The following is a 5,848-nucleotide window of genomic DNA, read 5'->3' on the forward strand; positions in this document are numbered from 1 at the left end:
CCTGTGACAAATTTTTTTTAGTACTATTGTGTTGTCTGTTTGCATGCAAAAAAAAGAGTTCCCGCTTTTTGCGAGCTTATAAAATTTATTTACCGGTCCTTAAGGGATTAAAATTGTGGCTTGTGTTTGATGGCGGGTCAGCACATCATTCTCTTGGTTTGTGCTTGCGTGAGTTTTCCCACTTGTACGTGGTTTATTAACAATAAAAAAATCTTTCAGTCGTGAGTTTTGGTGCCCGCGTTTTGTCCTCTTTATTGTTGGTCCGGGCATGCTTCATTCACGCTGTACGTGTGGGATAAGCGACATTCTTCAATCCACATGCATGCTCACATTCGCTGCAACTTTGAATATTTGCAGGCTGCAATGTGCATGCACGCACGCGCACACACACATGCAAAGAAAACACGAGGCTCTCAGTGACAAAAGTTTCACAGTACGTTTATTTGCCAGATTCCTCACAAGGGGGGTTGTTGGCTAAACAGATCAACCCTGCTGACGGGAGGTGTGGCTGTATAAATCACTCTCGGTGTTCTAGAAAGATACAGAGACAAGTTTGATACGCCCTCGCGCGCGTCAGTACCAGTCGAAACGTTGGTACACAGTACAGAGATGTGAAACTCCAAAAGAAGAAAAGCATCGTGTGGCTTGCAGTGCTAGGTACGGTGGCACCGCCTAGGTGTGGGCTGCATGAAGCAGTGACATGCAATGCGACGTTTAATGGTGATCAAGGAAGCATAGAAAGTGAACTCTTCCTTTCAATAAATTCGAGCAAAAATGCAACAGTACTAAGCCATGATTCAATTCCTGTAAGGTGAAACCAATCTAGCGCCAAATTTTCCCCTAGTGAGCTTGCCAAGGAACACTACCGAATTCCGAACATCTTGTTAACAGACAAAATGTTCGGCAACTTGTTGTACGGCCTGCGAATAGAATGAACTAAATGTTTACACTGTCTCCGAGCCCAATTTGGACAAAGCCAGAGTGACATATTTGCTTTGTCATTGTTTTGAAAGTTGCCAAAGTACAGATGACGCAGCGCTTTCACTGCTTCATAACATGTAATAAAATGGGATTAAAAAAAAGCGCCCAAGAAAAATAATCGCTGGGGTTTGATGTGCCAAAACCACGATATGATTATGAGGCACAGCTTATTGAGAGCCTTAGACCACCCGGTGTTCTTTAACGCGCACCTCAATCAAAGCACACAAGTGTTCTTTGCATTTTGCCCGCATCTAAATGCAGCCGCCATGGCCGGGAGTCGAACCCACGCCCTCGAGCTTAGCAGTGCGACACCTTACCTGCCAAGCTACCACGGCGAGTTCACAAGAACAGCTAGTAGTAGATATGCTAGTGGTTTAAAGACAGTTCGAACTTGTTCAGCCATGATATCTGCGGCAATGCTCCAAGAAATTTCTTGGGGTCTGTGCCATGTAAACTTGAGGATAAGAAGCTTATGGACCACTCAAGCATGAGCTAAGAAAAACACACAGCCCTTGGTACATGTGCCAAGATACGGCCATTTTGAACGCACAGAGCGTCCCAATCACTGCGCATCATGCACAGAACAAAAGAGTGGCTCGAGTTGGTCTGCGATCTGTTTGCAAAAATTCTGTCCAGAAACACGATAAATAGCATTACTTTTCAGCACGGACAATGCTGATCGATATCTGCATGCATCTTTTAGTTGACTCATGGCATTGCAAACTACCGAAAGCCAAAAGGTACTGTTTTATTTTGCGCTTAGACAAGGGTGTGCCTCACACACAATGCCACCAGAGACTTGCACCTGTCTGAGCCTTGCAATGACTGCCTCGTTTGTGCCCGCGCAGCCACTGTAATATGTGGCTTGGCTCATGGTGATTGATGAGGCTAATATGACTGCAATAACTTACCTCATCTGCAATACGTTTATTCAAAGTACTCTCTATAACTACACCACACTGCTATTTAGCAAGTGTTGCCTAAAATAAGTAAGTTGTGCCTACTGATTCATCTATCGATTTAGTGTCACTTGCAAAGCACACTCTTCTTTCCTCTGTAGCAGCGTAGGGCCGATTTGGTGCTCCATGTGCTAGGGAGAACTTGCTCATAACAACACGAACCCTGCCCGTACGACAGGTGTACCAAGTGTGGCACATACATTACCAGTTAACAATGTCATGCACACAAATTCCTTGCAAGTACCGCACACGCAAAAAAAAAGGTCATGCTGAATAGTATGCAAGCATTCACGAGACGTACCCTGTGTACGTCGGATTAAAGTGGTCCACAGGCTTCCTCCACCAATGGCAAGCTGTCGCTTAGTTAAGCACGAGTAACGACGGCACCACCAAACTCGTTAAAACGCTGCGTGAGAAACCCAAGCGCGCCTGCTGCCCAATCGGCCACACGCACCACATCCAACACTCGCGACAGACGTAAGTATACGCAGGTAGATGGCGTAGAAGTGACTACCCGAGCGGCAAACCTGAAAGCGCGCGGGAAGTAATCAGCAACAGCATGTCAATAAACTACGGCAACAACAGCAACATATTATATATATATAATATATATGTATATGTGTGTATATATATATATATATAGAGGCATAAAATATGTGACATACCCAACATCCTCACAAAAAGAAAGGGAACGTACAAGGGTAAAAAAAAGCAGATTCCGTCCACTGCCTTAACGACGGAAGAGTTTTTCACGTTAGGCCATCATTTTTCTCCTTACACGACGAGCGAAGCACTGTACAAAAATGAAAAAAAAGGACGACATGGCATTCGTTGCACAAACAAATTAGAAGAAGTGGGACACTCGAAAAAAAAAGTAAAAATCACAAGGCGTACAAAAACTCGAATAGTCGATGTACAATACGACCAAAGCGCGCAACAACATGGTGCCAAATAAAACAACCTGGACAGCGTGGATCGAGCTTGTCTAGAGCAGTCATGTAGCAGACTTGGTCTGTCTTGCTTGTGACGCAAAGCACAGATAATGTATTGCGCTTTTTTTGCCCTAGGTCAGTGGCTATGATGGTGCCCAAATGATGTGCACCAAGTGGCTGATCCCGGTGAGGGAAATTACCCTGGTAGGTGACAAAACGCGCAAGAAAAATCCTTGTATTCACTGGTGATTGGATCCTCAGAAAGAATTGATCGAAAAGAATTATCGTGCGCACATTCTTTCATTTCTGAAGGCGACCTGTTTTTCACCGAAATAGTATTGGTGCCACCGAATTCATCGCTCTGTACAGGAGGTGCTTGCAATCTGTATTAGAAATCACTCAAGTGTTGTTGCCAATTCTACACTGGAGATGTCTTGCCTCATCTGATTTCGCACGCGGGGCATATATTCTCAAATGAACACAGAGCAGCGGCGATTACTCTATAGCGTACAGTGACCACGTGACATGACACGAGGTCACTGCCCGGGCCATTAGGTCCCGCACTTTGCCACAATACAGCTGAGCATGGCCATGCAACACGCGTGCTCCACGCTCTTGCAACCAACTGTGAATTCAGCGCAAATCACTAGGCAATGCTAGCACAGTACTTGGCCGGCTGCTTGACAATTCCGGACAAGCGCGATTCACGCTTCGCAGACAAAACGCGTCCGTCTACAGCTCGTTTATGATTACTATCGTGATTATCTCTTAAGCCCGGTCGTGTCTGTACTCCGAATTGGTGCGTGAAACGTACCAGTAAAATGCACAATTGCTGCATGGATGACGATCCTAAAAGGACAAGCCTGAAGAGACAATACGGACAGACGGGAAACAAACACACATACGGAAACGGCAACACGGCGCGTTTGTCAGTCCACGCCCGCCACCTGCATATCAGCGTTCCACCTAGTCGCCGCAAGAAACAATCTCTGTAAAAACACGGGATGAAACTGAATAAGCGTGCCTATGTGGACCCCAGCAGTGCTGGGGAAAACAAACAAGTAAATCACAGACTCCCTTAATCACACAAACGTAGCACTTGCTAAGAACACAAGCAACTCAACGCTAAACGTAAAATATAACATACAGAACCATTTGCCGCTAAATGATTTCCAACACACCAACGCATCTCGCAGACTTAGGAATGTAACGGCAGGTATCGGCCAGCAGTGCTGCGACCAAGCCTAAATATATAATGATAATGTAATGAGCACTAGCACCCGTTATCTCTGCTCTATATTAGTTGGTAATAACAATCTCTAATATCATAAGTGATGTGCCAAGCAGAGAAAAACTGGATCTGATGTGCCACTAAAAAAGTGTAATGCCTCGCAAGTCAACAGTCAGAACCTAGCTTGGTACAACCACGATTGTGGTGTGTTACAGCACTCGTGGGCCCACTACCAACAAAAAAATAAAAAATAAAATAATAATAAAAGAAAGGAACAGTGTTAGGACAGTCAGAGTTAACTGGAACAGAAAAAGTCACCCCGTCGCAGATGTTTCAATTCAAGGTGACTTGTTACAATTGGAGCTTGATAAAATGAATACAGCTTTAACGAAGTAAATGAAGAATAGTCTTGTCATCAACAACAGCATTAAGTATATGCCTTTATAACAATTTCCGATGTAACAAAATTATTTTCATGTCAGACTTCATTATGATGAGGTGTGACTGTACAATTTGGGGTTACAGCCAACCAAGAGGCATCAGTTGTTAATTGCTGTAATAACAGCAATTAAAATGCCACAGACACATTATGTGTGCTATATTTATGTTTAGATTTATGGCAAAGAGAGATCACTACCTTTCTGTGATAAATACCTAGCATTATTAACCTTTTTTATTTCATTAACGAGAAATCGTTACTTTTAGAAAGCATGCACATTTATTAACTGTAATAAAAGATTGCTGTTACTGCAGAAAAAGTAAGCTTTGCAGTTTAATGTTACCTGAGAAAGTAACTGGTAGCTGGTAATGCTCTTATTAGTGACTAGTTACTGTACAATGCTGCGTCACCCGCCACAGACACGAAAGATTATACAGTTTAGGAAAAGTTCCCTATTTAGCAAAACAACTCTTCAAAATTCCTGTAAGCCAGGTTTTGACAAGGCTGAACCCCCACTGACACTTTCCAGATCTACAAGTACGGCGCCAACAGCCCACCATAATAATTTCGTAAAAATGTCTGGCTTAAGGAAATATGCCGCAGCTCCATCTAATTCAGCCACGCGCCTTAAGCCCTTTATCGAGATTTACCCATTCGAATGACCTAAGCCCATTCCCATTCGACCCATTCGACTGACATACGGCTATGACCTTCCCAACTCGGTGAACGACTAGCCGGCAAACAAGCTTGTACACAGAACTACAAAGATAGATTTGCAGTTGTTACATTCTCTCTCTCTAAGTGTGACTAAAAGGCCTGCGGCTCTGTCCAAATTAGTAAAGTTGAAGGTTAACCCAAAGGTGCTAGATGGCCAACAACACGCATACACTGCTGAAATGCGACACAGAAATGCAAGAGGCTACACATAAGTATAGTTTAAAGATTTACTTATTAACATTGTACTGCATGGCTGCAACAAGGTTTGTTGGCCTGCCCAACTTTTTTTTTTATATTAAATATTTAGGCACTGATCATCACACCTGCCTAATTAGGTGCACTGAAGCTTATTGTCACACAATCCTGACTTGGGTGTTTCTCAATTTATGAAGCACTAGCAATAATAAGAATAACGACAAAGTGCTTTAGCAAAATATGAGGATTTCGGGTTCGTTAATATCGCGGTTAAGCTTTATGAGTGAGGCCGATAAATACCAAGAAACGTGAGCGAATGTGAACACAATTTATACGTTTCCACCTCAAGTAATGACCACAATTAGGACCGTGTAAGTATTGCACTGAAATAAAC

General features: G+C 43.4%; 1 long non-coding RNA gene across 1 annotated transcript; it reads right to left on the reverse strand.

The window, feature by feature from the left end:
* Positions 1-417: 417 nt before the first annotated feature.
* Positions 418-4,788, reverse strand: LOC125759362 (uncharacterized). Its single transcript, XR_007416957.1, has 2 exons — positions 3,687-4,788; positions 418-2,733 (listed from the first exon to the last, which is right to left on the reverse strand). It is a non-coding gene; the product is annotated as an uncharacterized LOC125759362 (long non-coding RNA).
* Between the last annotated feature and the right edge of the window lie 1,060 nt (positions 4,789-5,848).

This window comes from Rhipicephalus sanguineus, chromosome 7 (assembly GCF_013339695.2).
Source record: "Rhipicephalus sanguineus isolate Rsan-2018 chromosome 7, BIME_Rsan_1.4, whole genome shotgun sequence".
NCBI lineage: Eukaryota > Metazoa > Arthropoda > Arachnida > Ixodida > Ixodidae > Rhipicephalus > Rhipicephalus sanguineus.